Below are 16,072 nucleotides of genomic sequence, written 5' to 3' on the forward strand. Positions count from 1 at the left end.
AATTTCAATGCAAAGAAGAGGTTTCAAAGAATCTGAAACCACAGATCAGGGTCATAAATTAATAAAAGAAGGAAGAAAAGGCAGGTGGAACTTCTTTGGAACTTGTTTTTGGCAGCACAAGCAATCAAAAAGCCTACAGTAGCAGTTTGTCTTTCATTGCACCTTGATTACAGTCATTACAATATAAAGTCATTTTGTCTTTGTTGAGTTCTTAACCCCAACAGATGAAATTCTCTTTAATGTGTACTATGTTAACCAATGTTTACTGTATTCCAGAGTGAAAGGAAAGATCCATTGTTCATACATTCATACTTATTTTATTCAATATTTTGTTGTTCATATGTCTATCTGGTGTTTTTAACATGCTTTAAGACAAACCATGTGAAAATTAATAAGTCAACACCATTGCTGAGTATTTTCTCTTCAAAACTGCAGTAAACCAAAGACAGTCTCAAACCCGAGGTTTGAAATCGCTAGTGTTTGTGATGTCACAAACTACCTTGTAGCCAATCACGTGAACCTGCCGGCGGGCTTTAGCATATCATTAACTGACCACGCAAGGGAGTCTCAAAAGAAGGTTATCCCGGTATATTTTTCTGTTGATATGAAAAATTGGGTAGATAACGATAACGTAAATAATCGGGTTGATAACATAGTCAAGCAAAAGGCTAATCATATTAATTACCGTTATGTGTCCGACGTTGTAATCGATACCATTTGACCGAGTGGATCTTGTCTGAGCTCGTGTGAGTGAGTGGAGGCGGGGCTAATTAGCATATTCATAGTTCCGTGTATATTAAATGAGGCAAGGGTGTAGAGTTACATTCAAGCTATTTTAAGGCATTAAGAATTTTTTTTCATAGAAAAAAAACATTTAAATATGTAATTTTGGTGATCAAAGATGAGTTTTAAGGGATAAAATTATTGACTACAGGGGGGACTTTAACAACTAAACCCATAAAAAACATTTTACTTTAAATAAAATAAACATTAACTGAAATAAAATGTTTAAAAAAGTAAAATTATTTCAGGATTTCTCATTTTCATTTAGTTTAACTTGATGTACTAAAATAACTGCATGAAACCTTAAATAAAAATGATAACTATATAGACATATTAAAAAACAATAAAAATGACACAACAAAATTACTATAAAATGAAAAATATAAAAATAAAAACATTCAAAATACGAATAAAAACTAGTATATAGTGTTTCAATGATACTAAAATAACACTTTTTAAAAAATGACATTTAGTGGTTTAATAGTAAGTGGTCAGTAGGTGGCGCTGTGCACAAAGCTATAAAAGAGCCCATTGAACAAAGTCAATTGATCTTTCCTTCCAATCTGGAACAATGATATAATTAATACAAGAGACTATAATAATTAATATTAGGGTAACACTTTACAATAAGGTTCATTAGTTATTAGTTAACATGAACTAATAATGAACTGCACTTATACAACATTTATTAATCTTTGTTAATGTTAATTTTAACATTTACTAAAACAATTAAAATCTTGTTAACATTAGTTAATGCACTGTGAACTAACATGAACAAACAATGAACTACTGTATTTTTATTAATTAACATTAACGAAGATTAGTAAATAGAGTAACAAGTGTATTCCTCATGGTTAGTTCATGTTAGTTAATACATTAATGTTTAACTAATGAACCTTATTGTAAATATTTTAGACTATATAATAGAGACTATACAATTTTATAGAGACTATAAAATCACTCACGCAGACACACACCTGTGTGTAAAGAGAAAACCGATGCATTTTGACCTCATTAGATGCCGTTGACCAGTACAGACCTCACTGAAGTTCCTCTGAAGTTGACTTCGATCTCCTCCTTTGTATATTATTTTCAGTGTCTTATCATTTGAAGAGGAAACATACTGACTCACAAAATAAAGATTTTGGTACTGAGTAGACTAAAGGCAATTATTCATGGTGATTAGTAACAGTACAGGGCAAACACACTGTAATATTTCTGTAATGCATGAACATGATCCACAAAATATGACATTTGTATTTCACTGGGGTGCATGAAAATAGGAGAGCATCTACAACTGCTGTTCTCTATTTCATCAACTTTTCTTTTATCCAAATAAATTGATATGAAATAATAAGTTTCAATTACATTTGACATTCATTTATTTCCTAAATTAAATTCATAATTCAGTTTAAGTTGTTCTTTGTAAACAGACTCAATGTGAGCTCTTTTCCCTGAGATCTGTGTCTTGCATCATCTTTGACCATTTATTATTAAATATTTCAAGTATTTTCTGGAGTTTCACTCATAATCCAGATCAGAACGGGCTCACTGGTCCGTGTGAATTATTCAGTGCTGTGTTCCCATCTCGTATCTTCTCTTTAGAGAGGAGGGTTGAAATCAATGCTTGCTTGTTCTCGGCTCTCAAAAAGCCTCAGGAGTAGAACCGAACTCTACAGACTCATCATTATTATACTTTATCATTATATGTCAGCATCCCATATCAGAAGTTGTTGTGCATTTGCAGCTAGATACAAAAAATGATTACGCCTTATTTCAATGGTCCACTTTAGACATTCTACTAACTATTAGTAACTTTACAACTTCATGTCAACTAGAGCATTAGTAAACTGTTAGGTTCGGGTTAGTAGAATATGTTGACACGTAGTTACTTGTAGTCAGTAGAATGTCTTTTGAGAAGCATCAAAATGTTAGCAGATATTAAGCAGACGGTCCTCTAATGAGAGTTAGTTGACATGTAGTTGCAAAGTTACTTATAGTTTGTTTTGGTTAAACTAAGTAAAATCCAAAATGCAAATAGCTGATAAATGCATTATTTATAGAAACAATATATTTTAAGTTTATTGCAAAATATTCGATACATTATTTCAGGCCCTGTTTACACCTGGTATTAAGATGCGTTTTGGTGGATCGGATCACAAGTAGACAAGGGAGACATTCCCGTTTACACCTGGTGTTTTAATCCGTCTCTTTTGTCCACTTTCAACCACTTCTGTCCTGATTTCTTTGAGGGGAGGGTCTATGGGTGGGTAAATGTATGTTTTTTTCAGATCTTTTGATCTAATTCACAAAATAAACTCATGCATTTTACATGTGAACGCACCAAGAGACAACGGAAAAACGTACGGAGAGAGCAGCAGCTTTCGTTTCTGCTCTGACAGCCACAAAACCGGCCGAAAGCGGTGAGTACGTGTTAGAAATCAGGAATGGTGAGAGAACATTGTGCTTGGTATGATTCAAACCAAACTTGGGTCTTCAGCCGACAAAGTCAGTAGGTGGAGAGTAGGCGGTCTTTAGCGGCTGTTCGAACGCATTCAGTTTACACTACGAACACAATCCGGTCGAATGCGTTTCCGACTACCTCTGGAAGTGGTCGTAAGAGGACAAGCTCAACACATTTTAAACCCAGTTTACACCTGTATTTAGTGTCGTCCCCTTATGATCCGATCAACCAAAATGCATCTTAATACCAGGTGGAAACAGTGCCTAAGTATTTTGAGAGTTTAGGGAGATGAACTCGATTACATCACGTAGGTGGGCGGAGCTAAAGAGATCTTTTTGCTCGCCACGACTCCGATTGGTAGAATTTTCTTCACATCATCATGGTTAAAGTATTAAGGCTTGTTCGAGATTAACTACACTAGCCTTTCACTGGCTGACGAGGAGTACAGATAATTTGTGCTTTCCGTAGTGTGCTGAACCCATGTCATTCATGGCAGACCACACAAATTTTGCATTGATTGTAGCCGAAGAAGTGGATGCGATTGAAATTCACGTTTTGAATATCAGATTGTTTAAATACGGGAACTTGTCTAAGAAAAAACAAGCAACACATGTCGTCCTTGTCATCACAGAATCTGACCAATGAGAATAAAAGCGTGTCGCCATCAAGGCTTTCGCAGCTGATTTTGACTGCAGCGCCTGACCTAGGCGGCTGGTCTCGTTTTGCTCTTGGGGTACTTTGATGGCACATGTGAGCATAAGGCGGCTGCATGTCATACACTGATCGGTCTGCACAGTGCCGATGCATCTCAAACAAGCCTGTTTTTTCACTGGGATTTCCACTGTTAAATACATTACATGAATTTGTCATTCAGTATGTTCTAAGAATGTTCTGCTAAAGTTATGAAAACATTAATTCTGAATGTTCTCTGAACGTTCTCGGTTATACGAACGTTAAGGGAACATTCCATTTTATCATTATTCACACATTATGGGAATGTTACATTTGAATGTTCTCTGAACGTTCCGAAACAAGTAGTAACATTTAAAAAGTGTTAGACAAACATACGTTTAAGAAAAAATGTTCCATAAATGATGTATAAATAAAAATTTTTTGCTACATTATTAAAGACCAGATAACACTGAACGAACATTCTATTAATGTTACTGGAAGAACGTTTGTTCATAACTTTGAGAGAATCTCGTTAGCTAAAGTTCTGAGAACATTCCCTGTTAGCTGGGTTCTCTGAGGAAATGTGAGCGGTTGCCCGTTCAAAACACGCCATCATGTTTCTAGGTAATTGTTGAGTTGTTTAAAATCACTAAATAAGTTTTGCACGGACAAACAACAGTCATATTTTCCTCAGGATATGTGAAACCCTTGGTATGGTTGTTGTTGTGATTAAAGAGACTATAAAATCACTCACGCAGACACACACCTGTGTGTAAAGAGAAAACTGATACACTTGACCTCATTAATAGATGCCGTTGACCAGTACAGACCTCACTGAAGTTCCTCTGAAATGACTTTGATCTCCTCCTTTGTATATTTAATGGTTGGTGTTTTATCATTTAAAGTGGAAACATATAAAACTGACTCACTGGTAAGCGATTTTCTCTAGAATATTATGTTAGAAAACCAGTTTCAACTGCCTGTCTCGTGTGTTTCATGTCCTGTCAATATGCCAAAGATGCCATTATTGTGAAGAGCTAATGTGATTATGAATACATATATAGAATTTGTAAGTGCTTGTTTTAATTACATCTTATGAGATGCAGTTCAATACAGAGTATTGTCATGTAATAGTGTTATATAATGACATATATTTTTAATCCAAATCCATTGATTGTTTAATGAATACATTAAAAGTGCACTTCATACTGACAATAACTTGAACACACCTCACTTTGATATTTTATGTGGAGCTTAAAGTTCATAATGGGGAAAAACTTCTCATTAAAGAGCTAAAATTAAACTATTTTAAGCAGTTTTTCATAATCTTTTATTGTGAATTCTTTACATAGTTAAGCTGTTTTGTTTTTTGAAATATTAATATTAAAATGTGAAAATCATTTGTCTGCCAAATCAGACCAAAAGGTTGTAACTCACATAAAGGAAGCCACTGTGTTGTCATGTCAGAAAAAGAAAACAAAACAGGAAATGACATCACAGATTGTGTATCAGTGTCTATCTGTAAGTTAAAAGTAAAACAATATCAAATTATTTAATAATTTCATGACAGGTTCAAGCTGTCAAATGTTAAGGTATTTCTGTTAAAAGCTGTTGGAGCATTTTTTTGATATTTTGTTATTTAATGCACTGACTTTCAATACATAAAATGTGGAAAGTGGTAAATGAATAAGTGACCAAATACTTTCGCACAGTGAAAGATGCATCTTTCATGAAATATTTTGTCATAAAATTATTGCGAGCCATCAAAGACTCATTTTTGTAATGTGAAAATGAATAAAACTAATCACATCAGATGTGCTTCAAGCTAATCTCAATAAATCCAATTAAACAGACTCTCGTGTGCTTGTTTTCAAAGCGTCACCATCATGATAGGAAGATACTAATAGATTTGCTTTTTATTATTTCCCACGCGAACCTCGCTAATATTATACCGTGGGTTTGGGAGTGTTAAATCTGAACCCAAAGCAAGCAGGTGACATTTATTAGTCGAGCACCTGACTCGCCTCCACCAGGATACGGGTGACATTTCCGCTGAGTTGCGGTGCAATTAGCCCGTATGTCATCAGGCATCCAGCGAGCTGCTCTTGTCATGACTTTATTTATTAATAAAACTCACATGTGTGAGAGCGCTCATGTGAACTAACACACTGTGTCAGTCTGAAGATCCTCATGGAGTTCACAGTATGTCTGGAGACACCTGTCACATTTAGACACTTAGTGGGGTTTGTACACAAGGGTTAATTTAGTGGAAAATGACAAAACACACACACACACACACACACACACACACACACACACACACACACACACACACACACACACACACACACGCACACACACACATTAATTTGAATGTTCACCAGAAAATGTAGCCTACAAATCCAGAGCTCTTATGCATTTAAATAGTGAAAAATGTTGAAATTAAGTGTAATTATTATGATAAATCACATATATTGATCAAATTCAATTAATAACAAGCTGCATGTGTTAAACCGCTGGAAATGTCATCATGCTGGGAATCACATCTGATGATGAATTAACAGCCCATCAACCTTTCCTGAAATGAATTCATTTTCTTTTAACGATATAGTTAATGTCACGTCGCATAACAGCAGTTCGATGTCTAAATGCTGAAGGTCTTTCATTATGTGTTTTATAGGACATTAACCTTTTACATGGTGAGAATGACAAACATTCTTCTTTACAAGCCATTTATGAAACATAATAAAGTATCTCTGAATGTCTGAGCATCACTTTATCTCATATTTGTCTATGTGAGAATCATTCATTCGTGCTCTGCCCTTCAGGTGTGTCGTGCTGTTCTATGTGTGTGAATATGACTTCTCTTTAACATCGTTTTATTGATTTATTGGTCACATGCTCAACAAAATGAAAGTAAAATATTTTTCCAGTGTAAATGAAGCCGTTATTCACAGCTCGTTTTCAACCATTATATATATATATATATATATATATATATATATGTGTGTGTGTGTGTGTGTAAATAATTATTTATATACAGTATATACATAAATTTATTAACATGTATATGCACTATTATGGTTGTTATTATGAATATATATGCTTTTATAAATTCAATACTATATATATGCATATATTCATGACTAAATAATAATATATGAATGTTATATATGTATAATAAATTAGCTTTAATAAATTCTATACTCTCTCTGTATATATTCATAAATAAATAATCACAATAATTTATCAATTTATCAATTTATATATATATATATATATATATATGTTATTGATTATATACAAACCCGATTCCAAAAAAGTTGGGACACTGTACAAATTGTGAATAAAAAAGGAATGCAATGATGTGGAAGTTTCAAATTTCAATATTTTATTCAGAATACAACATAGATGACATATCAAATGTTTAAACTGAGAAAATGTATAATTTTAAGGGAAAAATAAGTTGATTTTAAATTTCATGGCATCAACACATCTCAAAAAAGTTGGGACAAGGCCATGTTTACCACTGTGTGGCGTCCCCTCTTCTTTTTATAACAGTCTGCAAACGTCTGGGGACTGAGGAGACAAGTTGCTCAAGTTTAGGAATAGGAATGTTGTCCCATTCTTGTCTAATACAGGCTTCTAGTTGCTCAACTGTCTTAGGTCTTCTTTGTCGCATCTTCCTCTTTATGATGCGCCTAATGTTTTCTATGGGTGAAAGATCTGGACTGCAGGCTGGCCACTTCAGTACCCGGATCCTTCTTCTACGCAGCCATGATGTTGTAATTGATGCAGTATGTGGTCTGGCATTGTCATGTTGGAAAATGCAAGGTCTTCCCTGAAAGAGACGACGTCTGGATGGGAGCATATGTTGTTCTAGAACTTGGATATACCTTTCAGCATTGATGGTGCCTTTCCAGATGTGTAAGCTGCCCATGCCACACGCACTCATGCAACCCCATACCATCAGAGATGCAGGCTTCTGAACTGAGCGCTGATAACAACTTGGGTTGTCCTTGTCCTCTTTAGTCCGGATGACATGACGTCCCAGTTTTCCAAAAAGAACTTCAAATTTTGATTCGTCTGACCACAGAACAGTTTTCCACTTTGCCACAGTCCATTTTAAATGAGCCTTGGCCCAGAGAAAACACCTGCGCTTCTGGATCATGTTTAGATATGGCTTCTTTTTTGACCTATAGAGTTTTAGCCGGCAACGGCGAATGGCACGGTGGATTGTGTTCACCGACAATGTTTTCTGGAAGTATTCCTGAGCCCATGTTGTGATTTCCATTACAGTAGCATTCCTGTATGTGATGCAGTGCCGTCTAAGGGCCCGAAGATCACAGGCATCCAGTATGGTTTTCCGGCCTTGACCCTTACGCACAGAGATTGTTCCAGATTCTCTGAATCTTTGGATGATATTATGCACTGTAGATGATGATAACTTCAAACTCTTTGCAATTTTTCTCTGAGAAACTCCTTTCTGATATTGCTCCACTATTTTTCGCCGCAGCATTGGGGGAATTGGTGATCCTCTGCCCATTTTGACTTCTGAGAGACACTGCCACTCTGAGAGGCTCTTTTTATACCCAATCATGTTGCCAATAGACCTAATAAGTTGCAAATTGGTCCTCCAGCTGTTCCTTTTATGTACATTTAACTTTTCCGGCCTCTTATTGCTACCTGTCCCAACTTTTTTGGAATGTGTAGCTCTCATAAAATCCAAAATGAGCCAATATTTGGCATGACATTTCAAAATGTCTCACTTTCAACATTTGATATGTTATCTATATTCTACTGTGAATAAAATATAAGTTTATGAGATTTGTAAATTACTATATATATATATATATATATATATATATATATATATATATATATATATATATGCATATATTCATAAATAAATAATGAATTAATGAATCATAGTAATATACATGTTAAATAAAAAATATTTTTATCAATTATCTATATATATATATATATATATATATATATATGTATAATCCATAAACAGCACACCAGTAAATACACAATAAAAACATCACTCCCATAATGCTTTACAGAATGAAAAGCAAATAAGAAGTATTTACAGTGATATGCTGAGATGCTAGAATATTTAATCAGTATGTCTCTAATCTGTGGTTTGGTGGTTATCTTCGGCAGTTAAATACTGTAACTACACAATTCTTCTCTATTCAGCCTTAAAACCAGCACATCCTTATGTAACCGCTATTAAGATGAATGGGAATGCTAATTGATATTGCTCTCCAGGTATCCATTAAAAGCTGTGGATATGTAACAGTATCGCCAGCTCTCTTACAGGCAAACCTTTCTAGGAACCAAAATATATAATATACAATCTCGAAAACCTCACAGATTTTCTTGCCTGAGGACCTGGTCAAATAAATACATGCAGCAGAAATGAAAGCACCGCTGTTGCCGTGAGGGAGAGTGTCACTTGAGCAATAACATGAGCTCGTTTGCATATCCTTGTTCTGGAGTCATTAATACTGCACTTTAATTTCTTCATCATTACGCTGTTCCTGGAGGTCTGAAATAATGGGTGTTCGAGGACTCGCTCTTTAATTGAAATCGCGTAATAATGTTTTCCCGTGGAGGGCCGTTTTTACATTTCTCTTATTTCCCAGCGCCGCTGACCTCTCAGAAATCACACACGCACAGACTTGTTGAACACGACCTGGCTTCTTTTGAAATCCTACCATTAGATGCCATATTTCACAAGCATGCCATACAGTAATTGCCAATGATGTTGAAATCAGCAGAAAGCTCATAACTTTCATTGCCTAAGACTGGATTTGGTTGAAAAGATGAATATGACCATATTAGCTGGAGGCCGGATTTGATGAAAGCAGCAGGTCGCCACTAGGGGGTGTCCAACTTAATTTCACTAAAGTATTTAAAGACCCTGGTGTGCCATTTAGTCCATGCATATTATCATTGAGACCATATGTATGCTAGAGTACTTGTAAAAATTGAATTTGCATTCATGCATTTATCCAAAGCATTCAAAGTATACATTTGATCAGTTCATGACCTTGATGTGCTCTACTGTTTCATTTTTGCATGATGCCGCATGCATCAGTGTAAAATCACTACCATATCAGCCAATAAAACATAAGAATGAATATGTGCATCTTTAAAGTGGCAAATCAACAGTGAACTTGTTCATGTAAAATGAATTGATGATATTTTCTATCTTATGTATCACATTTGCTTTCAGCTACTTTTGCTTTTTTCTCTTCTGGTCTTTCATCACATCAAGGTTGTTTCCTCCTTGCATTTTTGCTGCGGTTCTGCAATATATGTCGCCTTTTTATAAAGCAATTTCCAATAAAGTCAGCTTTGTTCTGGAACCAGTAACACCATCTGCCTTTGTGTCAAAATAAATGCAAAGAGCTTTTTAACTGCTCTCCACTCGGGCTTTAATGACATCGGAAAAATGGTGAACACGACAAAATCCAGGCAGATGTAATTTGAAAGAGCAGAGCACACTTATTATTTTTATCCTCATTGATTTATTACAAACCATTTTTTTCAAGCCTGACATGTAATATTGACGTTATTAGATATAATATAGTGTTCTCGCCTCAGCCTTTTTTTTTTTTTTGGCTGTCAGCATATTAGACCGTGTGTGGCGGGTTTGCATCTGTGTGCTTTAAATGTGGCGATGATACTTGCATACTGCACAGTATACACTGACTAGTTAATACTAATTAAAAAAAATTGTATGTGAAACAGTATGCAATATGCAAAAAGTAACTTTTCAAACAGTATATGCTATACCGATGGAACATCACTGAATTATATTGCAAGTTTAATGTAATCCTTGAAATAAAGTTATTTTGTTTTTATGTTGTATAATAATTATATTACAAAAAAAAAAAGCCAGATGAATGAAAAGTCAAGAGCACAATGCATTGTGGGATATATCACATACAATCTTATGGGTATTCTGTGCATAAAAAAAATAAATAAATAAATAATAATAAAAAAAAATTCACATGCAAAAGTATATGTGCATACTACATACTGCAGAAATAGTAGTGTGTTAGTATGCTATTATGTGTGTGATTGTAGCATCAGTGAGTTTGATGTTTGTGAGAGTCACTCCAGTGTAAAGGTGAACAGTTATGACTTCGCCCTCCATGTGACTCTCAATTTAGCACATTTACGTTTTTTTACAGTGGCACGCCACCCTCAATTAGCATTATGCTGTTAAACGCTCTGGATATGGCAGCCAAGCGGAGCTGAAGCTGTTAACGCTCATCTTTCTGAGAAATAAAACAATGACCTTTTGCATAATCCATTTAAAGTGTTGTACAGATCATGTGACAATTGATTCAACACAACCAAATTGTGTTTAAGACATTTTGGTGACAATGACTTTAAAGGTGAACTATGTAAGATTTTATATGTTAAAATACATTATTTTAACCTAGTTTATTGTTCATTGACTACCATTCATGGGTTTTATCTCCCCCAAAAGGGCAAACATTGAGCCTCCCAGACACCATCAAAATATTGAAAGCATTCACTCAGATCTGTCAATCTCTTTCCAGCTCAACCAATAGTGAGAGTTTGGGGCGTGGCTACTGTAGCATCAGCGAGTTTGGGGCATGGCTACTATAACAGGCAGAGAGTTTGGGGCGAGGCTACTATAGGAGGTGAAGAAATTGGGGCGTGGCTACTGTAGCAAGTGGAGAGTTTGAGGCTTGGCAAATTTTGGGGTGTAGCTACTGTAGCAGGTGGAGAGTTTGGGGCATGGATACTGTAGAAATTGGAGAGATTAGGGCGCAGCTACTGTAGCCGGTGGAGAGTCTGGGGTGTGGCTACTATAGCAGGTGGAGAGTTTGGGGTGTGGCTACTATAACAGATGGAGAGTTTAGGGTGTGGCTACTGTAGCAGGGAGAAAGTTTGGGGCGTGGCTACCGTAGCAGGCATAGAGTTTTGGGCGGGGCTACTGTAGCAGATGGAGAGTTTGGGGTGTGGCTACAGTAGCAGGCGGAGCCAGAGGGCGCTTATCTGCTGTGGTACCATGACTGATACATTACATGGGAAAAGACATTCAGCTTCGGGTACAAGCCAAATTTTGCTGCATTTAAACCTTCAAAAATTAAAGAGATCATGAACACGTCAAAGCAAACAATGTAATGCACTACAATGGACACGTCAATACAACGTCATGCACCCGTTCAGAAAGACAAATGTACTAGTTTATAATGTTTACTTTGATGTGTCGTTAAACAGACTCAAAAAATTTACAGTGAACAATAAAATGTACAGTCTGTTTTGTCATTAGTTATGCTAAATATTAAATGCATTGTATGTAAAAAAAAAAAAAAAAAAAAAAAAAATATATATATATATATATATATATATATATATATATATATATATATATATATATATCAGAATAAGACCGCAATGAACAATACTTCTACAGCATTTATTAATCTTAGTTAAGGTTAATCTCAATATTTACTATTTCATTTTTAAGATCAAAAGTTATGATGTTAGTTACTGCACTGTGAACTAACATGCATATGATAGAACTTAGGTTAGGTTAGTAAATGCTGTAAAGATATATTTGTTAACAAATTAAACCTTATTGTAAAGCATTACCATAAAGTCAAATTCAAGAAAGAAAGTAAATAGAGTCAGTTGTGGTTCAATGTTGACTTAACTGTATACTGAAAGCAATAATCAGGATGTGGGCAAATATCTTGTAACCACAAATGTTTTGTCATTTTGGCTGATTCTTGGCAAAGCTTCTGGATTTATTCTGTGTGTCTAATCCAAAGTAAATCTATGAAATCAACAGTATCAGTGTATGTAGAATCAGGCCGTGTGTTTTGATGTGCTGTGGTGCACAAACGCTGTGCTGGGTCAGACGATGTGGTGTTCTGGTCAGCGATCCTGCCCTCAGAACTGCAGCCAGCGGCTTTCTGACATGATTAATGAACATTGATTTCTAACTAAAACCACAAAAACAGCACCTACTGCTCATCATGTGGTGTTTTACAGGCCTGACCTGAAGAACCTGCTCAGCAGACGGCCAGCAGACCAATCTTTACACCGTGTGGTCAGTTACTCTGGAACCAGCTGATGAAAGAGAACTGAACAGAAAGGGTTAAAGTTCTCCACCATTACTACAATATTATTTACAGATGTTCAAATTAAGGACTTATGTTTTAGGACAAGTTTTAGTAATTTTTTAATGTATATATAACGTTTATTTCAGTTTTTGTTAATTTAGTACATCAATTTAAACTAAATGTTTAACTTAACTTAAAAAAAATTAAACTAAACGAAATGTTGTCTTGGCATCTTGCTAAAAATAAAATGTTTAAGGTTTTTTTTTAATTTTTTATTTTATTTCAGTTAAAGTCTATTTTTTTTCAAGTAACGAAATGTTTTTATGGTTTTAATTTTAGTTAACTATAATTATCCTGCACTGTAAAAATGATTGTGATTTAACAGTAAAAGACTGTAAAAATATGACAAATAAGTAAATAAAAGTAAAAAAGTAAAACCCGTTTATTGTTTAACAGTAAGTTTACTTACTATATACAGTTAATAACTGTAATAGATCTAACATTTTACATTTGCAGTTTTTGGAAGTGAAAAAAAACAAAAACAATAAGTCATTGTACAATTTACAGTGAAAAACCGTAAATTGACATTCCCAGAATTCCCTGCGTTCATATTTGATGTATTTTTGTTGAAATAACTGTTTTTTCCTAGTTTTCTCTAATCAGTTATGTACATTAGGGATTTATATTACATCTAATGTTGTAAAATTAATGTTTATTGCATTTTTAATGTCATGTGTTGCCATTATAGTGTTGTGTGAATGAAACTGTGCACCTTCTTTAAGTTCATGTGGAAAAGCTGCTTGTGATGAACTTTGATTCATCATGTGACTTTTTCATCACCACCTGTTATTGGTGGTTGTCAATGTATTACAAAGGTAAAAAAAAAAAATATTAATATAGGTTGGTATATTAACATTAAATCAGTTAATGGAATATGTTTTTTTTACTCTAAATTTAAATTAAATCTGTACAACCTAACATGTTGCTACCGTATTATTTACTATAGCTGCCAGTTATTTACCATAAATTTCATTTTTTTTTTTTTTTTTTTTTGCTACCTTTGCTTTTTTTTTCTCTTCTGGTCTTTAATTACAAGAGAATCCAAGAGTGTTCCAAGTGGTTGCTAGGTGATATAGAAATTATTCTAAAAAGAACTTTTAAAAAAAGTGGTCAGAATTGCAAAGTGTGCATGTTCAAATGAACAAATATGATTCTCCTGAGACACTTTGTAATGCAAATGAAACACTGTTTTCCATATGAGATGCGTCTCTGTCCTTAAGAAGTACTTTGATGTTTTGAACAGCCCTGAAGAGAAGAAACCATATACACTCTCCCTGTTTTTCTCCCTTGAAGCAGTTTGGTTAAAGCATCTTGTTTCCATATGAAAGGCCGTTTGACGCCATCACAATACATGATAATTGACTGCTGGGATTACAGGTTAACATTCACGATGCTGATGAATTATTCTAACTCTACGCTGAAAAAAACAGTAGGATTTACCTTGAAACTATTTTCACTCAGAAATAGCTTGTAAATTTCACAAATAATTACAAAGAAATGCCAACACATTGAATTAAACGTGAAATTTTGAAGTAGAAAGACTGAAATAGTATACTCCAATAATCTTTTATACCAATGACAAAGTACAATGGGGTCACAATTACACAAGGTAACAGCTAAATAATGTCATTGTCATATAGACAAAATCATTTTTAATGAAAAATAATGAAAAATATCGCTGCAAGGGGCAGAATGAGGAGCTAAAAATCAAGGCAGTGAGCATCAGACCAACTGCAGAAATGAGTAAAGACATTTGGAGATGATTTTAAGCAAAATGTTTGAAAGCCCATAACATTTTCATGACAAATTTTGTTTCTAGCCCTTAAGCCTGGAACACACCAAGCCGACGGTCGGCCGTCGGGCAGTTTTTGTGTGTTGGTCGACTAAGTTTTCTCAGTGTGTTCTGCAACGTCGGGTGAAGTTGGTCCTTGATGGCTGTTTTTCAGCCGATTCGACATGTTGAATCAGTATCGGGCCATCGGGGAGAGAGAGAACTCTGATTGGCTGTTCAATATAGCAAACAAGTCAGTTCACCAGAAAATAAGCAAAAATTATGAAAGCAAGCAAATACGTCATGACTGCACAGACAGAAGGTTGATCTAAGTTTACGTCATACCATACCTGAGCACTCGAATGCACGAATATTTTCATGATAACATGAGTGGAGTGGAAAAAAGAACATGATCAGCATGACTGATATACAAAACGGTAAGCAAGCGCTGCTTTGTTTATGGTTTGTATACATGCAGTCTTAGTTTCTCTTTCCCATTTTGAATGACGAATATAGACAAACATGTCTGCTTAAATAGACAGTTATCTCCTTTATACACAGGCGCAGAACGCGCGTGCTAGTTGTCAGTCGGCTGAAGTTCTTCTTTCGGTGTGTTCAAGCACATATTTTTTCACCGACTCAGCCGACATGAGGCGACAACACCGTCGGCTTTCGTTGCCGCTAGTTCTTTGACGTCGGGTTGGTGTGTCCCGGCCTTTACAGTTCAAAAGTTATTAACATGAGTGCAAATTTGTACAGTTGGTGGCGCTAGAGGGATTGGGTTAGAGACTCTAAAATTGCTGTGGTTAATGTTCAGACTGTTCTCTATATGTGTGTCAAATTTCACAACTTTTACCATATGGTTCTATGGGCTGCCATAGACTCGAGAGCGGAAGAAGAAGAAGAAGAAGACTACCAGACACAATAGGTGCCCCTAAATATAGTGTTAGAAATATTTATGGTCAGTCAGTTTTATTAATGCACCTGACATTTTTTGACATAACTGCACAGGTCTATATTTATCAGTCGTGAAAGCACATATTGATTTATAATTTGCAGAGAGTGTGCACTATAAACTGTGGCGTTCAGCGTTTGTGACCTCCTGACATGGACACATCAGGGGAAACACTGTTTACTGGACAGAATGTGAGGGGTGACGAATCAGCGTTTGCTTTCATTAACACACACACACACACACAC

The sequence above is a fragment of the Ctenopharyngodon idella genome, chromosome 17 (assembly GCF_019924925.1).
Source record: "Ctenopharyngodon idella isolate HZGC_01 chromosome 17, HZGC01, whole genome shotgun sequence".
Lineage (NCBI taxonomy): Eukaryota > Metazoa > Chordata > Actinopteri > Cypriniformes > Xenocyprididae > Ctenopharyngodon > Ctenopharyngodon idella.